Source organism: Oncorhynchus mykiss, chromosome 9, assembly GCF_057628025.1.
Source record: "Oncorhynchus mykiss isolate SJ-2025 chromosome 9, ASM5762802v1, whole genome shotgun sequence".
In the NCBI taxonomy this organism is placed as follows: domain Eukaryota; kingdom Metazoa; phylum Chordata; class Actinopteri; order Salmoniformes; family Salmonidae; genus Oncorhynchus; species Oncorhynchus mykiss.
The window spans coordinates 39,039,310-39,064,258 of record NC_143030.1 but is presented as its reverse complement, the minus strand read 5'-3'; the positions used below and the strand labels follow the sequence as shown (position 1 = coordinate 39,064,258).

Below are 24,949 nucleotides of genomic sequence, written 5' to 3'. Positions count from 1 at the left end.
TAAGCCAACTCTCCACGTTTCTTAATTAATATTTTTTTCAGATTTGTAACATTTAAAAGCATGATTTTATTTTCAAAACTGAGCGATAACATGTTTGTCTAAACTGGGATGAGTTTTCTGGTGATTTTGATGTGTAATTTAAGTGTTTTGACAGAGTGAGAAACAAGTGAGTTTTCACCATTCATATGAACGAAGTCAATCTGAGCGAAATAACTTTGTACGTAAGTTAATGAGAACAAGATGGCGTGTCAGAAGACTTTTACTTCTGTTATATATAAACGTTTTGGCTCTTACAAGTTTTTTATTTTTTTATTTTTTTACAAACGATGGCATATACAGTGCATTCTGAAAGTATTCAGGCCCCTTGACTTTTTCCACATTTTGTTAAATTACAGCCTTATTCTAAAATTGATTAAATATTGTTGTCCCTCATCAATCTACACACAATAGCCCATCATGACAAAGCAAAAACAGGTTTTTAGACATTTTAGCAAATTTATTACAAATAAAAAAAACTTATGTAGGACATTTACATAAGTATTCAGACCCTTTACTCAGTACTTTGTTGAAGCACCTTTGGCAGCCATTACAGCTTCGAGTCTTCTTGAGTATGATGCTACAAGGTTGGCACACCTGCATTTGGGGAGTTTCTCCCCTTCTCCTCTGCAGATCCTATCAAGTCGTGTCAGGTTGGATGGGGAGCATTGCTGCACAGGGTTCAAGTCCGGGCTCTGGCTGGGCCACTCAAGGACATTCAGAGACTTGTCCTGAAGCTAAACCTTCGCCCCAGTCTGAAATCCTGAGCGCTCTGGAGCAAGTTTTCATCTAGGATTACTCTGTATCTCCCAGTCCCAGCCACTGAAAAACATCCCCACAGAATGATGCTACCATGACCATGCTTCACTGTAGGGATGGTGTCTGGTTTCCTCCAGACGGGACGCTTAGCATTGAGGCCAAAGAGTTCAATCATGGTTTAATCAGACCAGAGAATCTTGTTTCTCATGGTCTGAGAGTCTTTAGGTGCATTTTGGCAAACTCCAAGCGGGCTGTCATGTGCCTTTTACTGAGGAGTGGCTTCTGTCTGGTCACTCTACCATAATGGCCTGATTGTTGGAGTGCTGCAGAGATGGTTGTCCTTCTGAAAGGTTTGCCCTATTTTCACTCCACAGAGGAACTCTAGAGCTCTGTCAGAGTAATCATCAGGTTCTTGATCACCTGACCAAGGCCCTTCTCCCCCTTTTGCTCAGTTTGGCCAGGCGGCCAATTCTTCCATTTACCCTTCCCCAGATCTGTGCCTCGTCAAAATCCGGTCTCGGATCTCTATGGACAATTTCTTCGACCTCAATGCTTGGTTTTTGCTCTCACATGCACTGTCAACTGTGGGACCATATATAGACAGGTGTGTACTTTTCCAAATCATGTCCAATCAATTGAATTTGAAAAGGAGAGCCACACACTCTAGGAGCTCAGATGCAATAATTGAATAACCTAATAATCAATGTTTCGACAGACAAGCTGTATAATGGCAAACACCCTCTTCCCCTGAAAAAAGTTTTCCCTACAGCCAATTCTGTCAAATCGAAATAATTAGCAAAAATCTATCAGATTTCGACAAAAATATGGTTGAGACGCAAATAAAATTCAGGGAGCGGGTACAAAAATGGTCAGATTAATACTGCCATTGAGAAAATCCAAAACAAATCGAGATATGATCTCTTTCAAGTACAGTCTCACAAAAATAAGTATGCTTGTGTTCTTACAAAGTAAAAAAAAAAATCTTAATCAAAGTACTCTGAAAAAATTAAGGGAATTGTTCACAAAAGTTTGCATATTCTAAGATCCGATGACAGTATTGGTAATGTGTTTTCGGACCCTCCCTTGGCTATATTCTCCATTGGTAAACTCTGATTTACCACCCAAAAATACACATACACAACATCTATTTGCGCCTGTACCGGATGGAAAGTACAAGTGTGATGGCTGCGCTCAGTGCAATGGCACCTACAAATACAGATCCTTCAAACACCTCCAAACAGGGAAACAGATCCCAATCAAAGGTGTTACCATGTGCTCCACTAAGGCAGTTATTTATATTTATAAATTGGTATTTATGGTGTTTATAGTTATGTGTGTAAAATTAAGCGCAAATTAAAAGCATAAATCTCTGAGCATCGTAGCACCAATAGGTGAAAAAACTCAAAGTACCCAGTTGCGGCCCAGTTTTTGGAAGCGAACCATTCGATTTCGTACTTAAATTATATTGGCATCAAACACGTCACCCTGCCTAGGAGACGGGGTGACCTCAGCAAATTATTGTTAAAACGAGGCTGCCTGGATCTTTAATTTAAACAACCTTACTCCTTTCGATCTCAATGTAGATTTGAAGCCATTTTTGTAATTAATGTGATTTTGCTATTCATTGTAAATGTTTGTAGGCCTATACTAGGCAAATTGTATCAATGATCATATGCTATCCATTTATTTAATTATTTATAGGGGACAATGCACATTAATCAACATCAATATTACAATAATGCAACATCCATGTAAATGTGCCGGAGTTAGCCAAAAGATAATATGCACCCGTAGTCCCTGGGCAGCTAAGGACAATTACACAGCCTCAATAGAAATACTCACTAAAACAACACAAAATACAAATACATTACATCCAAAAATAATATATAATTCTAACGACAACAACAACACTATCATCAACTGTCGACTTACATATGAGGAACAAAAGATAATGCATGTGTACAGGTTTGGATAGATTTTAGCCATGTTTTCAATAAAAAAATGTAAAAGTACAATAATCAGTGCAGCATCTCTAGTCCATGGGCATTGCATTCCAGTATATTATAGCTCTAACAGAGAAGGCCGATTGACTGATTTTACTGTGTCGAAAAGGGACAACACAATCCCCTCTAGTTACTACCCTTGTTATCCTGGAGGTGCTTTCCTTGAGCATGATATGCCGGCATAGGGGTGGAGGGGCAAGACCATGCAGGATCTTAACAACCAATTGTAAAAAAAAACTTTGAGTGTGGATACAGAACTGTATCGTCTGCATACATAACTTGTGGGCAAGCAAGTGCGAGATCATTTGTATAGATTGTAAACAGGAGGGGGCCTAATATAGACCCTTGTGGGACCCCATTGTTATAGTAAAGAGAGTCCAACTGAGTGTCTCCCAAACTAACCCTTTGACTTCTGTTCGTTAGATAGGAATTCATCCAACTAATAACTTCAGTGGACACATTAATGGAGGATAGTTTGAATAGGAGGACCTCATGATTCACAGTATGAAAGGACTTTAAAAGATCAAAAAAGACTGCGCCGACTTCACTACCTATGTCCAGTTTAGATTTAATGCACTCCAGAAAATAGCAATTGGCTTTTTCGGTAGAATGGTTAGTTCTGAATCCAAATTGCTTTTGATGTATGGAGATGCCCTGAATGAGGTGATCAGTCAGATGATCAGCCACCCATCTTTCAGCTACTTTTGATAGCACTGGAAGAATGCTTATAGGTCGGTTATTTTCCACCAGTGTTGGGTCACCAGATTTTAAAACAGGTATCACTGCAGCAGACTTCCAAGTATTGGGGAAGAACCCATATTTGATGGACAGATTAACTAGAGGTACAATAGGGGCAATCAGAGAATATTTGTGTGTCTTCAGGAATACAGTGTCTAGACCAAATACATATTTGGTTCTAGAGCTCCTGAAGAAGCTAATAATACTGTCCACTGCTGACGCTGCGATTTCAGGAGTTCTGAATATTGGTTTATTATTATCTATGGGAGTGAGAACTGTGGTGTTGGTTGAAATCTTTGAGCCAGTTCCCTGACAGTCAACAACAAAATTGTTAAAGGTGGTGGATATGAAATTGAAGACTTTTCAGCTCCTCTCCCTGTTAGTTTGTTGAGATTTTCCCAAATCACTTTGCCATTACCTTTTGCTTCATTGATCACTCTAAGAATATTATATTATATTCTTAACCACCGTATTTCTTAGTGATGCAAATATACGTCTGTCATCATTCTTACCAGATTTCAGTGTTTTTTTCAATGAAAAATCCCGTTCTCTCAACTGCCTCCAGGGGTCCTCATTGAACCATGGTAGAGAGGTTTCCGTCTTGGCTTATGGTGAAATCTCCTAGTAAAAGAGGTATCCACTTTGTCAATTGCTGACAGAAATGTTCTGTATCCAGACTCTAGGTTCTTCAATGGTTAACAGATCAGACCAGTCAGTTTGACTTACAGCTGCATCGTAGTTACTCTGCTCACTTTTCGGTATTTTTTTTATCATATTGTTGCACATTAATATAGTTCTTAAATCTCTTTTTCGTGAGCTTTCTAACCACCAATGTAACATTGTGGTCAGATACGGCAGTTAGTAAGTTACTGGACTTAATAATTCGATCACGTCTGTTAGTAAACACCAGATCAATTTGAGTGTGGGATGACTGTGATATTCTGGTTGGACCTTGTATTTTTTGAGTCAGGTTGAAATAATCTGTGATCTGAGTTTTTTTCCTGCAAGTTTTATTTTCCCAGTTTATATTGAAATCGCCCATGAAGATGATCTCCTATTTGAAATCGGATACTTTGGTGGGATTAACAACGAGAATAGCTTTAAAATGATATAAGACACATGAATGTTTTAGGAATTGTAAGTATGAGATTTCTGTGGTTTGAATATGGCTCCCTCTATTTTCACTGGTAGTTGTCATATCGACCCCGATATCGGGATTGCAGCCATAACAAGTTATGCTCACATGCACAGTATGTCCTTCTCTGAACCAGATACTATAGGTTACTCAAATATAGATTTTTCAATCCTTCATCGATGATTTCGGTCTGGATGGCTAATTAAGTGGACTTTTCTCCACTTTTCCCAGAATTACTCCAGAATTCTCCCAGAATTAGAATTCCATATCAGCCTTTTTTTGTGCAGGTGACCTAACTCCAGACTCTGATGGGGAGCTTGGTACCCTGGGCCGCTTGAGGGTATGTTGATTCCGGATTGTTTGAATGAACGTCAGCATTGATGTTTGGCTGACTTCTTTTGCACCGCCTTCAGGGTCTCTTATTATCCTCAAGGTTTTCTATTGGGTTATGATTGTCACTGGTCTCAGTAGCCACTTTCCCAGCTTCATTTCTAGCATTTTTCCTCTTATTCTTCTTCATTTCTTGGAATGAGAGGTCACTGTTGCAGACCCTGGCTCACCAGGTACGAACTCCAATGTTTAATTCCCTCCGTCTTTGTCCTTGGGAGCGAATTAATTATCCTCTTCAACCTCAGTCTCACATTCAGTCATTTCAGCTGAGATATGTGATATGTCTGCCCTACTCATGGGGACAGGATTGTTGTCCTGCAAATAGTGTGAAAAATATTCCTTTGTGCACCTTATGTTGTCCAGTGTAGTAGGACTGTACTCTAAAATCTCCTCTAGTGTGGGATTGTGTCAGCCAGTCCTGTCTATGTGCAGACCATCATAAAATACTTTGATCCAGTGAGGGCCCATCTTTACAGACGATGTTATAGGAATGATGGGTGCTGCCTCAACATATACAAAATGATATCCATTGCAGCCGTTTGTAAGTTAACCCTCATCACTCTCCCCACCAATTTACATCCAGCTTTAGCCAGAAACTCAGTCACAACACTATCATCTGCTGATTCAGGTAGTTCTTTAATTGTAACTTGAATTGATTTCTGGTCAGCCATGCGCAACTTCAAACTGAACGGATTATTCTCTTCGAACACAACATGTTTTCCTCTGACTGTTATTTCTCTGATCAGAAGCTTTGCCCTTGCATCCTTACTGAGAATATATACAGTGCCTTGCGAAAGTATTCGGCCCCCTTGAACTTTGCGACCTTTTGCCACATTTCAGGCTTCAGACATAAAGATATAAAACTGTATTTCTTTGTGAAGAATCAACAACAAGTGGGACACAATCATGAAGTGGAACGACATTTATTGGATATTTCAAACTTTTTTAACAAATCAAAAACTGAAAAATTGGGCGTGCAAAATTATTCAGCCCCCTTAAGTTAATACTTTGTAGCGCCACCTTTTGCTGCGATTACAGATGTAAGTCGCTTGGGGTATGTCTATCAGTTTTGCACATCGAGAGACTGAAATATTTTCCCATTCCTCCTTGCAAAACAGCTCGAGCTCAGTGAGGTTGGATGGAGAGCATTTGTGAACAGCAGTTTTCAGTTCTTTCCACAGATTCTCGATTGGATTCAGGTCTGGACTTTGACTTGGCCATTCTAACACCTGGATATGTTTATTTTTGAACCATTCCATTGTAGATTTTGCTTTATGTTTTGGATCATTGTCTTGTTGGAAGACAAATCTCCGTCCCAGTCTCAGGTCTTTTGCAGACTCCATCAGGTTTTCTTCCAGAATGGTCCTGTATTTGGCTCCATCCATCTTCCAATCAATTTTAACCATCTTCCCTGTCCCTGCTGAAGAAAAGCAGGCCCAAACCATGATGCTGCCACCACCATGTTTGACAGTGGGGATGGTGTGTTCAGCTGTGTTGCTTTTACGCCAAACATAACGTTTTGCATTGTTGCCAAAAAGTTCAATTTTGGTTTCATCTGACCAGAGCACCTTCTTCCACATGTTTGGTGTGTCTCCTAGGTGGCTTGTGGCAAACTTTAAACAACACTTTTTATGGATATCTTTAAGAAATGGCTTTCTTCTTGCCACTCTTCCATAAAGGCCAGATTTGTGCAATATACGACTGATTGTTGTCCTATGGACAGAGTCTCCCACCTCAGCTGTAGATCTCTGCAGTTCATCCAGAGTGATCATGGGCCTCTTGGCTGCATCTCTGATCAGTCTTCTCCTTGTATGAGCTGAAAGTTTAGAGGGATGGCCAGGTCTTGGTAGATTTGCAGTGGTCTGATACTCCTTCCATTTCAATAGTATCGCTTGCACAGTGCTCCTTGGGATGTTTAAAGCTTGGGAAATCTTTTTGTATCCAAATCCGGCTTTAAACTTCTTCACAACAGTATGTCGGACCTGCCTGGTGTGTTCCTTGTTCTTCATGATGCTCTCTGCGCTTTTAACGGACCTCTGAGACTATCACAGTGCAGGTGCATTTATACGGAGACTTGATTACACACAGGTGGATTGTATTTATCATCATTAGTCATTTAGGTCAACATTGGATCATTCAGAGATCCTCACTGAACTTCTGGAGAGAGTTTGCTGCACTGAAAGTAAAGGGGCTGAATAATTTTGCACGCCCAATTTTTCAGTTTTTGATTTGTTAAAAAAGTTTGAAATATCCAATAAATGTTGTTCTCTTTCATGATTGTGTCCCACTTGTTGTTGATTCTTCACAAAAAAATACAGTTTTATATCTTTATGTTTGAAGCCTGAAATGTGGCAAAAGGTCGCAAAGTTCAAGGGGGCCGAATACTTTCGCAAGGCACTGTATATACGCCAGAGTGCACATACTCTCTGTTCTGACCTTAAGTGGTTTGGATGAATTTCCTGTATAAGACTGTGGTAGAGCTCCTCCTCCTTAATGGGGTTGGTTATGGCCTCCTCCTTTGTCAAGATTTCTCTCTCCATGATAAAAATAGGTAAAACAGTCTCCTTTGGGGTATTTCAACCTACAACATTGCTCCAGGTCTCATTTTCCTTGAAATCAGTTTTTGCATCGCTGGAAATAGCCACAACTACAGCAGCCATTTTAATTGTAATGTTAGTGATTCAAGTAATTTGTTTAACATTGAAATATATCAATAAAAGTATTCAGCATTATACAGTGAGGATACTTCTTAGTTAAGAATTGATGGATGGTTGATCCTCAAATAGATATTAGCTGGATTCAGTGTTCTCCAACAATTGAAGCTTCCCAGCTGGGCTGAATAAACAAACAAAAGGAGATGTCAAAACACAAGATAAAAAAAAGAATGGATATATCTTTCCGGACCTTACAATAATTCCCAAAAATAATTTACAAAAACAAGCAAGCTGTCTGGTGAGTATCAATTAGTGTGCAAAAAATTATTTAAACTCAGTTTTTATATGTTCTATTTATATCTGTAAATTAACCAATGATATCAAGCCACACCTGGCCTTGATTACAGACACCTCTGACACTAAAGTGACCTTCAGTGTTTGTCATTATACCCTGATGAAGACAGCTTGTCTGTCGAAACGTTGTTTATTAGGTTATTCAATTATTGCATCTGAGTGTGTGGATCTCCTTTTCTATTTCAAGCGTTCTCCTCCACCAGCAAGCGCCTCACCTAAACAGATGTGCATTTCTTTCGCCTTCCAATCAATTAAATATATATATTTTTTTACCCATTTTAGAATAAGGCTGTAACGTAGCATAACGTAAAAAAGGAAAAGGGTCTGAATACTTTCCGAAGGCACTGTACATATCTTTTTACACACTGTAGCAAAGTTCTAGGACATACCAGTTGTTTACAATTCATCCAAAAGTGGTGGACGTGAAATGTCGCTTGTGTATTTCTCACGGGGTTAATTGTAAAAGTCTGCAGGGTTAATTGTAACCCTGTCTTCAATGGTAGAAATGAGGGGTACTAAAAAATCTATTTGATTTGAAACTGATATTTGGATGAAAATACACTAAATTAACAAAAATATGTTTTTATTTTAGCATTTAGGCTTGTTACATTTGGTTTCCAAGATGCCATAGCAGTCGGACGTCTATTCATCTTGTCCTGTCCCATCCCATGTATATATTGTTTCTTCATATGTATTTCGTATATATTTTTTTGATTTTTAATCTCAATTTCCATCTACGGATTGAACACACTCTCCTGCAATCTGCCTCACAAAATGTGGTACAGATCTGCTATTCTTTACACTTTAGAACCGGAACCCCCATCAGAAGCTAGCCAGCTAACTAGCTACTAGCTAGTAGTCAGAAAGCCACTGCTAGCGGTCATCACCGTTAACTCGGATATCAGTCAGCCTCAGCCCGGTCACTTCTTGCCAGTCTGGACAGAGCGATATCAACCGAGAGCATATCGGATTGCTTTTTCAACCACATCTCCGGATTCCTACCACAAGCTCTGAACCTTTACACCAGATGATTGCAGCTAGCTAGCTGCTCTCCGAGTGGCTATTCCTGGTTAGCATCTCTGTCCCGAAGCAAGCACCAGTTAGCCTGGAGCTAGCCTCGAGCTAGGCCCAACTCCCGGCTAGCCGGAGAGGTCCTTCAGCCAATTCTTGGGCTACAATATCAATTTTGCCAATTGGCCTGGACCCTTTTACTGCCGACACGGAGCCCCGCCGATCCATCATGACTGGTCTACCAACGTAACTGTCCAGGGGGGTGGTCTCAACAGGCTATTCTGTTACGATGTCACCAAAGAACCATCTACTAGCCCCGGCCCGATAGCTTTTCTGAACGCTGTGTCCCCTGCTCGCCCAGCGTAGTGGTGACTACCGAACAGCATCCTGACTCACCTATTGCTGCTCTTTTGACCCTATGATCACTCGGCTACACAGCTGATTCCTCATGGACTGTTTCAATAACACGGAACCTAATTTGGTTTGCCTGTCGGACCCAGCCTCAAACTCAGGTCCTGTATGTACCTAACTAACCTGCTCTGCCCATTCATCGTCATTTACCCATTGTTGTCTTAGCTCTTCTGATCAACACCTGTGTTTGCTTTATGCCTCTATGTCAATATGCCTTGTCTACTGCTGTCTTGGCTAGTTCTTCCTGTTTTATTTCACTGTAGAGCCCTCAGTCCCGCTCAAACTGCCTTAGATAGCTCTTTTGTCCCACCCCACACAAATGTGCAGACCTCACCTGGCTTAACTGGTGCCTCAAGCGATGAAACCTATCGCATCGTCACTCAACGTCTAGGTTTATCTCCACTGTACTCAAATCCAAACATTATGCCCTGAATCTATTCTACCACGGCTAGAAATCTGCTCCTTTTATTCTCTGTCCCCAACGCACTAGACCAGTTCTTATAGCCTTTACCGTACCCTTATCCTACTCCTCTGTTCCTCTGGTGATGTAGAGGTTAACCCAGGCCATGTAGCTCCCAGTGCTACTCATATTACCCAGGCGCTATATTTTGTTGACTTCTGTAACCGTAAAAGCCTTGTTTTCATGCTTGTTAACACCAGAAGCCTCCTCCCTAAGTTTGATTTATTCACTGCTTTAGCACACTCTGCCAACCCTGATGTCTTAGCCGTGTCTGAATTCTGGCTTAGGAAGGCCAGCAAAAATTCTGAAATTTCCTTCCCCAACTACAACACTTTCAGTCAAGACAGAACTGCCAAAGGGGTTGGAGTTGCAATCTACTGCAGAGATAGCCTGCAGAGTTCTGTCATGCTATCCAGGTCTGTGCCAAAACAGTTCGAGCTTCTATTTTGAAAAATCCACCTTTACAGAAATAAGTCTCTCACTGTTGCTGCCTGTTATAGACCCCCCCTCAGCCCCCAGCTGTGCCCTGGACACCATATGTGAATTAATTTTCCCCCATTTATCTTCAGAGTTTGTACTATTAGGTGACCTAAAATGGGATATGCTTAACACGCTGGCCGTCCTACAATCTAAGCTAGATGCCCTCAATCTCACACAAATTATCAAAGAACCTACCAGATACAACCCTAAATCCGTAAACACGGAAACCCTCATAGATATCATCCTGACCAACCTTCCCTCTAAATACACCTCTGCTGCCTTCAACCAGGATCTCATCGATCACTGCCTCCTTGCCTGCGTCCATAATGGGTCCGCGGTCAAATGACCACACCTCATCACTGTCAAACGATCCCTAAAACACTTCAGCAAGCAGGCATTTCTAATCGACCTGGCAAGGGGTATCCTGGAAGGATATTGACCTCATTCCGTCAGTAGAGGATGTCTGGTTATTCTTTAAAAGTGCTTTCCTCACCATCTTAAATAAGCATGCCTTGGTTCACTCCAGACTTGACTGCCCTTGAACAGCACAAAAACATCCTCTGGCGTTCTGCATTAACGTTGAATGTGCAACTTTTCAGAGAAGTTACACAGGCAGTTAGGAAAGCAAAGGCTAGCTTTTTCACACAAATGTGCATCCTGTAGCACAAACCCCCAAAAGTTCTGGGACACTAAAGTCCATGGAGAATAAGAGCACCTCCTCCCAGCTGCCCACTGCACTGAGGCTAGGAAACACTGTCAACACCGAAAATCTACGATAAGAGAATTTCAATAAGCATTTCTCTACGACTGGCCATGCTTTCCACCTGGCTACCCCTACATCGGTCAACAGCTCTGCACCCCCCACAGCAACTTTCCCAAGCCTCCCCCATTTCTCCTTCACCCAAATCCAGATAGCTGATGTTCTGAAAGAACTGCAAACTCTGGACCCCTACAAATCAGCTGGCCCAGACAATCTGGACCCTCTCTTTCTAAAATGATCCGCCGAAATTGTTGCAACACCTGTAACTAGCCTGTTCGACCTCTCTTTCGTACCTAAAAATTGGAAAGCTGCCGCAGTCATCCATCCCCCTCTTCATAGGGGGAGACACTGTAGACCCAAACTTCTACAGACCTATCTCTATCCTACCCTGCCTTTCTAAAGTCTTAGAAATCCAAGTTAACAAACAGATCACTGACCATTTTGAATCCCACCGTACGTTCTCAGCTATTCAATGTGGTTTCAATGTGCACCTCAGCCACGCTCAAGGTCCAAAATGATATCATAACCGCCATCGATAAAAGACAATACTGTGCAGCCATCTTCATCAACCTGGCCAAGGCTTTCGTCTCTGTCAATCACCACATTCTTATCGGCAGACTCAATAGCCTTGGTTTCTCAAATGACTGCCTGGCCTGGTTCACCAACTACTTCTCAGATAGAGTTCAGTGTGTCAAATCGGAAGGCCTGTTGTCCGGACCTCTGGCAGTCTCTATGGGGGTGCCAGAGGGTTCAATTCTCAGGCCGACTCTTTTCTCTGTATACATCAATGATGTCGTTCTTGCTGCTGGTGATTTTCTGATCCACCTCTGCGCAGAAGACACCATTCTGTATACTTCTAGCCCTTCTTTGGACACTGTGTTAACAAACATCCAGACGAGCTTCAATGCCATACGACACTCCTTCCGTGGCCTCCAACTGCTCTTAAATGCAAGTAAAAACTAAATGCATGCTCTTCAGCTGATCGCTGCCCACACACGCCCGCCCGTCTAGCATCATTACTCTGGATGGTTCTGACTTAGAATATGTGGACTACAAATACCTAGGTGTTTGGTTTGACTGTAAACTCTTCTTCCACCTCCAATACAAAATTAAATCTAGAATGAACTTCCTATTTCGCAAAACAAAGCATCCTTCACTCATGCTGCCAAACATACCCTCAGCATACTCATGCTGCCAAACATATGACTATTCTACCGATCCTTGAGCGATGTCATTTACTAAATAGCCTCGAACACTTTAATCAGCAAATTGAATGAAGTCTATCACAGTGCCATCCGTTTTGTCACCAAAGCCCCATATACTACCCACCACTGTGACCTGTATGCTCTCGTTGGCTGGCCCTCGCTTCATATTTGTCGCCAAACCCACTGGCTCCAGGTCATCTATCAGCCTTTGCTAGGTAAAGCTCCGCCTTATCTTAGCTCACTGGTCACCATAGCATCACCCACCCATAGCACGTGCGCCAGCAGGTATATTTCACTGGTCATCCCTAAAGCCAACATCTCGTTTGGCCAACTTTCCTTCCAGTTCTCTACTGCCAAATCACTTGAACGAATTGCAAAAATCACTGAAGCTGGAGTCTTATATCTCCCTCACTAACTTTAATCATCAGCTGTCAGAGGAGCTTACCAATCATTGCACCTGTACACAGCCCATCTGTAAATAGGCCACCCAACTACCTCATCCCCATTTTGTTATTTTTTTTCTCCTTTGCAGCATCTTTACTTGCACATTCATCTTCTCTACTATCACCAGTGTTTAATTGCTAATTTGTAATTATTTCGCCACTATGGCCTATTTTTTTGCCTTACCTCCCTAGTCTTACTACTTTTGCGCACACTATATATAGATTTTTCTATTGTGTTATTGACTGTACATTTGTTTCTCTCATGTGTAACTCTGTGTTGTTGTTTTTGTCGCACTGCTTTGCTTTATCTTGGCCAGGTCGCAGTTGTCAATGAGAACTTGTTCTCAACTGGCCTACCTGGTTAAATAAAGGTGAAAGAAATAAAGTAAAAATTAAAATTAAATTATATATTGACCAAAAACGGAGTAGCCAACATTTATACATTTTACACTTTTAGCATTCAAAAGTATGAATTACATTTTTTTCTAACGCATTATCTTAGTTGTACTGGCAGACTTAATGTAAAGAAGTGACATTTTATATCATTTTGTCAATGTGTCTAAATATACCATATAAAACACCATAGATTTTTAGGAAAGGGGATAATTGTTACAAATCTAATCTGACTCTTGTGAGAAAATACACCAAAAATTGTCATCATACCAATCAAAAGACCTCGTTTACTTGTAAAAAATGATATATGATTAGATAACATGGGGAATGTTCCAGAGGTCATTAATCAAGAAATAGAGGCGGCAAGAATGTTTTTAATTCGGCCTGAATTTCTTTTGGGGGGTCAAAAAAATGAACAAATATTTATGGATTTAAGTCAAACTTTCTAGGCATGCCTTCAGAAAGAATTTACACATTTTGTTGTTACAGCCTAATAGCCTGATTTTAATTGAGATTGTGTTTCACTGTGTCAAAGTGGAATTATGTTTTTAGAAATGTTTACAAATTAATAAAAAATTAAATGCTGAAACATATTGAGTCAATAAGTATTCAAACCCTTTCTTTTGGCAAGCCAAAATAAGTTCAGGAGTAAAAACTTGATTAAGTCATATAATGAATAAAAATACATTAAAAATCCCTTTGAGCATGGTGAAGTTATTAGCTACACTTTGGATGGTGTATCAATACACCAAGTGACTACAAAGATACAGGCGTTTGTCCTAACTCAGTTGCCGGAGAGGAAGGAAACAGCTCAGGGATTTCACCATTAGGCTAATGGTGACTTTAAACAGTTACAGAGTTGAAGGACATTGATAGGAGAAAACTGAGGATGGATCAACAACATTGTAGTTACTCCACAATACTAACCTACAGTGCGAAAGTATTCGGCCCCATTGAACTTTGCGACCTTTTGCCACATTTCAGGCTTCAAACATAAAGATATAAAACTGTATTTTTTTGTGAAGAATCAACAACAAGTGGGACACAATCATGAAGTGGAACGACATTTATTGGATATTTCAAACTTTTTTAACCTGTTAGAGCTCTAGGGGCGCTATTTCATTTTTGGATAAAAAACGTTCCCGTTTTAAGCGCGATATTTTGTCACGAAAAGATGCTCGACTATGCATATTCTTGACAGTTTTGGAAAGAAAACACTCTGAAGTTTCAGAATCTGCAAAGATTTTGTCTGTAAGTGCCCCAGAACTCATTCTACAGGCGAAACCAAGATGATGCATCACCCAGGAATTAGCAGAATTTCTGAAGCTCTGTTTTCCATTCTCTCCTTATATGGCTGTGATTGCGCAACGAATGAGCCTACACTTTCTGTCGTTCGCCCAAGGTCTTAGCAGCATTGTGACGTATTTGTAGGCATATCATTGGAAGATTGACCATAAGAGACTACATTTCCCAGGTGTCCGCCTGGTGTCCTGCGTCGAATTCGGTGCGCAATTGCCAGCTGCTTCCACTTTACCATTTGATTCAGGGGAGAAAGCATGTGTCCAAGAACGATGTATCAATGAAGAGATATGTGAAAAACACCTTGATGATTGATTCTAAACAACGTTTGCCATGTTTTCAGTCGATATTATGGAGTTAATTTGGAAAAAAGTTTGCGTTTTGAGGACTGAATTTATGGATTTGTTTTGGTGGCCAAATGTGATGTATAAAACGGAGCTATTTCTAATACACAAGGAATCTTTTTGGAAAAACTGAGCATCTGCTATCTAACTGAGAGTATCCTCATTGAAAACATCAGAAGTTCTTCAAAGGTAAATGATTTTATTTGAAGGCTTTTATGTTTTTGTTAATGTTGCGTGCTGGATGCTAACGCTAATGCTAACGCTAAATGCTAACGCGAAATGCTAACTCTAGCTAGCTACTTTTACACAAATTATTGTTTTCCTATGGTTGAGAAGCATATTTTGAAAATCTGAGATGACAGTGTTGTTTACAAAAGGCTAAGCTTGAGAGATGGCATATTTATTTCATTTCATTTGCGATTTTCATAAATAGTTAACGTTGTGTTATGCTAATGAGCTTGCTGATAGATTTACACAATCCTGGATACAGGGTTTTTTTCATAGCTAAACGTGACGCAGAAAACGGAGCGATTTGTCCTAAACAAATAATCTTTCAGGAAAAACTGAACATTTGCTATCTGAGAGTCTCCTCATTGAAAACATCTGAAGTTCTTCAAAGGTAAATTATTTTTTTGAATGCTTTTCTGTTTTTTTGTGTAAATGTTGCCAGCTGAATGTTAATGCTAAATGCTACGTTAGCCATCAATACTGTTACACAAATGCTTGTTTTGCAATGGTTGAGAAGCATATTTTGAAAATCTGAGATGACAGTGTTGTTAACAAAAGGCTAAGCTTGAGAGCTAGCATATTTATTTCATTTCATTTGCGATTTTCATGAATAGTTAACGTTGCGTTATGGTAATGAGCTTGAGTCTGTATTCACGAACCCGGATCCGGGATGGGGAGATCAGAAAGGTTAACAAATCAAAAACTGAAAAATTGGGCGTGCAAAATTATTCAGCCCCTTTACTTTCAGTGCAGCAAACTCTCTCCAGAAGTTCAGTGAGGATCTCTGAATGATCCAATGTTGACCTAAATGACTAATGATGATAAATACAATCCACCTGTGTGTAATCAAGTCTCCGTATAAATGCACCTGCACTGTGATAGTCTCAGAGGTCCGTTAAAAGCGCAGAGAGCATCATGAAGAACAAGGAACACACCAGGCAGGTCCGAGATACTGTTGTGAAGAAGTTTAAAGCCGGATTTGGATACAAAAATATTTCCCAAGCTTTAAACATCCCAAGGAGCACTGTGCAAGTGATAATATTGAAATGGAAGGAGTATCAGACCACTGCAAATCTACCAAGACCTGGCCGTCCCTCTAAACTTTCAGCTCATACAAGGAGAAGACTGATCAGAGATGCAGCCAAGAGGCCCATGATCACTCTGGATGAACTGCAGAGATCTACAGCTGGGGTGGGAGACTCTGTCCATATATATATTTCACAAATCTGGCCTTTATGGAAGAGTGGCAAGAAGAAAGCCATTTCTTAAAGATATCCATAAAAAGTGTTGTTTAAAGTTTGCCACAAGCCACCTGGGAGACACACCAAACATGTGGAAGAAGGTGCTCTGGTCAGATGAAACCAAAATTGAACTTTTTGGCAACAATGCAAAACGTTATGTTTGGCGTAAAAGCAACACAGCTGAACACACCATCCCCACTGTCAAACATGGTGGTGGCAGCATCATGGTTTGGGCCTGCTTTTCTTCAGCAGGGACAGGGAAGATGGTTCAAATTGATGGGAAGATGGATGGAGCCAAATACAGGACCATTCTGGAAGAAAACCTGATGGAGTCTGCAAAAGACCTGAGACTGGGACGGAGATTTGTCTTCCAACAAGACAATGATCCAAAACATAAAGCAAAATCTACAATGGAATGGTTCAAAAATAAACATATCCAGGTGTTAGAAGGGCCAAGTCAAAGTCCAGACCTGAATCCAATCGAGAATCTGTGGAAAGAACTGAAAACTGCTGTTCACAAATGCTCTCCATCCAACCTCACTGAGCTCGAGCTGTTTTGCAAGGAGGAATGGGAAAAAAATTCATTCTCTCGATGTGCAAAACTGATAGAGACATACCCCAAGCGACTTACAGCTGTAATCGCAGCAAAAAGGTGGCGCTACAAAGTATCAACTTAAGGGGGCTGAATAATTTTGCACGCCCAATTTTTCAGTTTTTGATTTGTTAAAAAAGTTTGAAATATCCAATAAATGTCGTTCCACTTCATGATTGTGTCCCACTTGTTGTTGATTCTTCACAAAAAAATACAGTTTTATATCTTTATGTTTGAAGCCTGAAATGTGGCAAAAGGTCGTAAAGTTCAAGGGGGCCGAATACTTTCGCAAGGCACTGTAAATGCCAGGGTGAAAACAACAAGGCACTAAAGTCAAATGGCAAGCAATGTGCAAAGAAATTAACTCTATATTCTGAATGCAAAGCATTATGTTATGGGTATGCTTATCATCGACAAGGACAAGGGACTTTTTTAAGGATAAAAATACATGGAATGGAGCTAAACACAGGCAAAATCCTAGAAGAAAATCTTAGTCAGTCTCCTTTCCAAAAGACACTGGGAGACAAATTCAGGTTTCAGTGGGACAATAACCTAAAACACAAGGCCAAATATACACTGGAGTTGCTTACCAAGATGACACTGAATGTTCCTGAGTGGCCTAGTTACAGTTTTGACTTAAATTGGCATTAACATCTATGGCAAGACCTGAAAATGGCTGTCTAGCAATGATTAACAACCACCTTGACAGAGCTGGAAGAATTTGAAAAAGAATAATGTGCAAATATTTCATAATCCAGGTGTGCAAAGCTCATAGAGATTTACCCAGAAACACTCTCAGCTGTAATTGCTGCCAAAGGTGATTCTAACATGTATTGACTCAGGGCTTTGAACACTTCTGTAAATGAAATATTTATGTATTTTATATTTTGAATATATTTGCACACATTTCTGAAAGCATGTTTTCACTTTCTCATTATAGAGTATTTCGTCCATTTTTAAATAAAGAGCTAACATAACACAATGTTGAATAAGTCAAATGGTATGTACACTTTCTGAAGGCATTGTACATACACTAATCAAGCATTAAGCACATTGAAAAACAGCTTTCTTAGTTATTTCTAGTTTTAGTTATTTAGTTGTAACTTTGTGCCCCGTGTTAATTTGTTCCCCAGTCTCCCCTACTTTTGCATGATCTTTTAAACCCACAGATTTTCACAATAGTCCAATAATACCAATAAGCTCAGTCATTTCCGAAGATATCGAAATCTGTTTTGGGTGAACTACAATCAAAGTAAGACTGATAAATGTCAAAGGTTCGAATTCCCCTTCTGCTCTCAATGTGGGGTTGTAGGCTTTTAGGTTTAGTTCAGACTTGAATTGTATGAATATGCATGATTTCAGACTGATGCATTTAAAGTAAACGTCCAGTGAAATATCACTTTTAAAAGTTCATATTTTAGCTCATACCCAAATAATATTGCTGACTCAGATTTTCCAAAGCATAAATTGAAGAGAAAAAAACCTTCAAAAACCTTAAAATTGTGTCTCAAACAGACCATTTCAGAAAGGTAATTTCCTGAGCTGGCCAATCAGCGTGAATGTTTTTAATGACCGGTACACCCACACCATTCCAACACAGAAAAGCTGATTTTTATCATACTTCATTACCATTTTTGGGAAGGAAAACTATTTCACTCATATATCAGTGATGAGGAGGATGGCCTGCAAAACAGCAAACCAGTGTGGCTTTCTCAAGAATTACAGAGCCGCTTGGAGAGGGACCAGAGCTACTTGGCGAAACCACAACACACATATCATGTCCTTAGATGTTTTCGGCAAGGCAAACTAGATCCCATGAACCCCTCAACCACCAACACTACAGCAACACAGTAGCCCCAATTGAGGCTTGCCCTGGGCCAAGCTGAGTGACTCCTATCAGTACTTGTTGATGTTTGATTTTCTAATAGGCTCGTTCATATTCCTAGCTAAACACAAATGCTTCGTTTGTAAATTATGTGTTGGAGTGTGCACCTGGCTATCAGTAAATAAATTTAAAAAACAAGAACATTCTGCCATCTGGTTTGCTTGATATAAAAAATGTGAAAGTACCTACTTTAACTTTTGATACTTAAGTATGTTTAAAACCAAATACTTTTAGACTTTTACTAATTCCCTCCCCGCATACACTCGATATTACACCGCTTTTATTGGCTCCAATGAGCCTATCATTAACCCACTCATTAGTATTTAATCTAACCTTCAAGAGCGATTGTACCATCGTTTCACCATGACTGCTCCTCCATCCTCCTCGTCTATCAATCTAACAGATTCTACTTGTCGGAATCTTCACAGAGAGGTTATGAGTCACTTTGGTCCTTCTGAGGTGTCACTGAGCTTAGTGTCAGGGTGTCTGGGTGCTAACCTCAGAGCTCTGACCAAGGAGTCCCATCTGGGCCTGCTTTTCCTACCATCTGGTCCTCTCTCTGCTTTAATTGGGCAATCACCTCATGAGTCATTGTTTCAAAATGGCCTCTGTGTAACATGGATGAATGGAGAGACTGAGGTGAGATGAAAGATGACTGAAGGGCAACATAAAGCTTTACGGTGTTCGCCAGGATTTGGTTATGGCTTCTTAATTGATTAAGTCCCTGTCGCTTTATGCTTCTGCACACAGTATGTCTCAGCAGAACTTTCCAATCTGTCACAATATAAAGTTAATGTGCTGACTGTTTTAGGAGGAAGATTACTTAGAGAACAATACAGAGTTTGTGCCTAGTCTGACCTAGGCTGTTTCCTCAACTAACAAAAAAATGCCCTACTGCCATACAGTTTGGAAAGGGAGAGAAAAGGGGCTAAAATAGACTGCAGTGGACACCATGCCTGAGCTGAGACAGAGCTGAGTTGACAGAGCTGAGACTACTAATGGTATTATCACTGGTTCTCTGAAATGCTTTAACCCTATTTAACACTGATCAATCGAATCAAATGTATTTTATAAAGCCCCTTTTACATCAGCAGTTGTCACAAAGTGCTTATACAGATACCCAGCCTAAAACTTCAAAGTACAAGCAATACAGATGTAGAAGCACAGTGACTAGGAAAAAACTCCCTAGAAAGGCAGAATCCTAGGAAGAAACATAGAGAGGAACGAGGCTCAGAGGGATAGCCAGTCCTCTTCCCTGTGCAGAATACCCCTGTATCAACATCTGACAGGTCTAAACACACATTCCAACACAGCATAAGTCCTTGAGCATCCAAATGTGTCCAGGTCTGATACGGACCATTTTAACACTTCAACACACAATTGAACACACTGAGGAACTGTGTGAATCAGACTCAATGAAAACATTCAGAGACATCTGGGATACATGCTGTGAAAAGCTTTGACCCACCTTGATAGAGCCCGTCACTCAAAGTTTCATATTTGTTGACACATCCTGACATTTCAAAAGTAAGTATTTGATCCCTTATTGAATAATTGTATTATAGTGTATCTTTAAAATAAGTGTGCTCATTGCTGTAAACATCAAAATAGTTTATGTTCCACCCCCTGTGAGAAAATGTAACTAAAGGTCTAGGTTCTACTGTAGCCCACTGAGTTACAGACCAGGATTTTTATTAATTACATTTATAAACAGGTCTAAAAAGCATGAATAAAAAGTTCACATGTAGAGCAGTAGCCTATAAGCCCTGGGGATTCACATTATGCTCTTTAAAAGCTGAAATTGTTTACTTCATTCACGTACAGTGTTTACAGGGAGTAGGCCAGGGGTATCCTACTATCTTGGAAAGCAACTTGATGTGTAGGTTGTTTTTCCAGCCCTGCAATAACACTCTTGATTCAGCTAAATCACAGACCAGACCTAAGACCATGATTCTTTGAATGTGTGCTAGTGATGATGGTATGCAACAAAAGCCTTACGACAATTCTATTGTTAAATGTTGAAGCTAGGATAGGAGGTAGGCGGGAGCGCTCATGTACAGTAGGTGGCGTTAAGCCGCTGATAAACCCTGTTGGGCACTGTTTTCCCGCAGTTCTGTTAATGACTTGTTCGACAGAAAGGCACGTAGGACACTGTGTGCTAGCTTAGTCAGCCAGTCTGTTAAACACCAGCCAGGAAGAGGGGCAACACTGTGTGCTAGCTAGCTAACAAGCATGTTACCTAGCTAGCACATGGTGTCCCTAATGAGCAAGCTAGCTAGTTAGGAGGGGGTGACCGGTAGACAGTGTCCTTCATCCTGCCTGTCGGGCATGGCTTTCTCTGGTATACAGCAGGTAGGAGCGACACCGTGTGCTAGTGACACGCCGCCTTCCGCTAATGGTACATTTCGACCAGAAGAAGTGCCTCCATTTGACAACTGTTCGCTCCAAAAGATTGGCCACTTGGTTGGCATGGGCGTAGGTGTCAACCAATTCAAGTAAGTCAGCAAGTAGGTAAATACATTTTGAAAAAGTTTGCATACACTAAGTTGACTGTGCCTTTAAACAGCTTGGAAAATTCCAGAGAATTATGCCATGGCTTTAGAAGCTTTTGATAGGCTAATTGACATCATTTGAGTCAATTGGAGGTGTACCTGTGGCTGGATTTCAAGGCCTACCTTCAAACCCAGTGCCTCTTTGCTTGACATCATGGGAAAATCCAAATAAATCAGCGAGGACCTCAGAAAATAAATTGAAGATCTCCACAACTTCGAAACACCTGAAGGTACCACGTTCATCTGTACAAACAATAGTATGCAAGTATAAACACCATAGGACCACGCACCCATCATACCACTCAGGAAGGAGACGTGTTCTGTCTCCTAGAGATGAACGTACTTTGGTGCGAAAAGTACAAATCAATCCCAGAACAACAGCAAAAGACCTTGTGAAGATGCTGCAGGAAACACGTACAAAAGTATCTATATCCATATTAAAACAAGCTATATATCGACATAACCTGAACTGCCGCTCAGCAAGGAAGAAGCCACTGCTCCAAAATTGCCATAAAAAAGCTAGACTACGGTTTGCAACTGCACATGGGATCAAAGATTGTACTTTTTGGAGAAATATCCTCTGGTCTGATGAAACAAAAATAGAACTGTTTGGCCATAATGACCATCGTTATGTTTGGATGAAAAAGGGGGAGGCTTGCAAGCCGAAGAACATCATCCCAACCATGAAGCATGGGGGTGGCAGCATCATGTTGTGGGGATGCTTTGCTGCAGGAGGGACTCGTGCACTTCACAAAATAGATGGCATCATGAGGGTTGAAAATGATGTGGATATATTGAAGCAACATCTCAAGACATCAGTCAGTTAAAGCGTGGTCGCAAATGGGTATTCCAAATGGACAATGACCCCAAGCATACTTCCAAAGTTGTGGCAAAATGGCTTAAGGACAACGAAGTCAAGGTATTGGAGTGGCCATCACAAAGCCCTAACCTCAATCCTATAGAACATTTGTGGTCAGAACTAAAAAAGCATGTGCGAGCAAGGAGGCCTACAAACCTGATTCAGTTACAACGGCTATGTCAGGAAGAATGGGCCAAAATTCACCCAACTTATTGTGGGAAGATTGTGGAAGGCTACCCGAAACGTTTGACCCAAGTTAAACAATTTAAAGGCAACACTACCAAATACTAATTGAGTGTATGTAAACTTCTGACCCACTGGGAATGTGATGAAAGAAATAAAAGTTGAAATAAATTGTTCTCTCTACTATTATTCTGACATTTCACATTCTTTAAATAAAATGGTGATCCTAACTGACCTAAGACAGGGAATGTTTACTGGCATTAAATGTTAGGAATTGTGAAAAACTGAGTTTAAATGTATTTGGTTAAGGTATATGTAAACTTCCAACTTCAACTGTATGTATTGAGGTATTATTAGCTAGCTAACTAGCTACAGCAGATCACTGTGTGTAGGCTAATGAGCTTCTTGTTAGCTAGCGAGTTAGCTAGCCAACTTTACATACTATAACTGAAATTTCATCAGATCCTTGATGTCGGCCTATTTATCATTGCAATGTCACGGCTGGCTGAAGGACTGGACCAAGGTGCAGCATGGTAAGCGTACATTTTAACTTTATTTTAAAATGACGCCGACAAAACAAAGAACAAAAAAACAACCGTGAAGCTTTGGGCTATGTGCCCTGAACAAGTACAAAGTTAACTTCCCACAAAACAGGTGGGGGAAAAGGGTACCTAAGTATGGTTCTCATTCAGAGACAATGATAGACAGCTGTCCCTGATTGAGAACCATACCAGGCCAAGACATAGAAATACAAAACATAGAAAAAAGGACATAGAATGCCCACCCTAGTCACACCTTGGCCTAACCAAAATAGAGAATAAAAAGCCTCTCTATGGCCAGGGCGTGACATGCAAATTAAAAACTCATGCTGCAAATGCATTTGTAGATAACAGCAATAGAAGAGGGTGAAAGTATTTTCTGCTCCAGCTGTCATAAAAGGAGTAGGTGTACTAGTTAGGGCACGTTGTGTAATGACATTATGAAAACTATGAAGACAGACAGAGAGATAATAGTCAGGGCTGCCTAATAGTAATAAATGAAGCCTGGTTCTTTGTGATGTCTGCCCTCAGATATGGAGATCTGTGAAAGCCTGTCTGCAGATGAAGAATTCCCAGAGAATGTCCCAAGCCATGCTGGCACATCCTTGTATATCATGCGTTGAATGTGTACTTATGTTAGTAAATGTTGTTTACAACAATACAGTTTAAAGTCACATGCAATGTAAGCTACAAACTTATTACAACTGTAGCCAATCCTTCTCCTGGAGGTATGCTGGGTGTGCAGGCATCTGTGCCAGCCCTAACACACCTGGTTCAACTTATCAAACCTACTGAGTTAATAGTAATGCGTATTATTGCTGGGCTGGAATAGAAGTCTGCTCAACTTATCAAACCTAATGACGTGATAATAATGTGTATTATTGCTGGGCTGGAATAGAAGCCTGCTCACCCAGTATATCTGGGAGAGGAGTGAGGTAGGCCACCTCTGGTATGGACTTTTTTGTTCACCTGAAATTATGCTTTAATAATAATAGCCTACTTACTAAGATGTCTAACATTAAAAAATACGTATTTTAAAATATTTAAAAAATATATTTTCATTAATTCAATGTTGATTCATTATTCACAATGAACTGGTGTTCATTCATCACAGATCCCAATTCTGCAATAAAAAAGTGTGAATGGGATGTCTCTTATTTTTCTGTGTTTCAGCATTGCTTTCTCAAATGAACATGACCTTTTTGTCCAGTTGTGAGATCTCCAATCAGTTTTATTTTTGTCACTCTATCTCAGTATATGAGCCATGAATCATTTTGATCTGAAGAACCCTTTTTGGAAGACAAGGTTTCTTTGTAAGGCAAAGAGTTAAACTTAGAACCTACCCCTTTCCTGCAGTCAAATGGCCTAGAGGCCTCATGGGTGGAATGTTATTAATATTTTATATAAAGTAATAAACATTATTTCCAAAAACCCGTCGAAAATCTGGTGATTCTATGTTAAACAGTTTTGTTATATTTCAGTCTCCTTCCAGCGAAGCCTCCACACATTCTCACTAACAGCCAATGATGTTACTTGGAGGGAATACTGACACTACTGTAAACTGTCAGACACAATGTGCCATATGTATAAGGATGTATATATGCACCTGGATTCATTGTGTCAAAGAGTGCCACCATGTATCAGAATCTGACATAGTGAATCTGACATAGGGTCAGAGGCAAAGAATCCCAGTGGAGAGAGGGGAGCCGGCCAGGCAGACAACAAGGGTGGTTTGTGACTCCAGTGCCTTGCGGTTCACCTTCGCAGGTCGGATGAGAAAATTTACTCCAGACACCCGAACAGGCCCTCATCCTCGTCATTCGCATGAAAGAGAAAGAGGTTTTGCGGAAAGAGATGGGGGTGCCTTGTGAGGATCCGGCGACAAGTGGCTAAACTGTCTTTGACATCGGTACTATTGGCCAACGTACTATCGCTGGATAATGAAGTGGACGAACTACAAGCACGTATATCCTACCAATGGGATGTTAAAAACTG

The 24,949-nt window shown here is 40.4% G+C and overlaps 2 protein-coding genes across 2 annotated transcripts in view; both read left to right on the top strand.

Moving 5' to 3' along the window:
• LOC110531964 (prickle-like protein 2) overlaps positions 1-24,949 on the top strand; it is a 126,779-nt gene that overhangs the window by 11,014 nt on the left and 90,816 nt on the right. The gene's annotated exons all lie outside the window — the stretch shown is intronic.
• Positions 14,926-24,949, top strand: part of LOC110531972 (transmembrane and coiled-coil domains protein 1) — a 466,184-nt gene continuing 456,160 nt past the window's right edge. The window contains exons 1-2 of the mRNA XM_090184114.1: positions 14,926-15,064; positions 15,433-15,494. The gene's annotated coding sequence lies outside the window, so the exon portion shown is untranslated. The remainder of the gene's footprint in view (positions 15,065-15,432; positions 15,495-24,949) is intronic.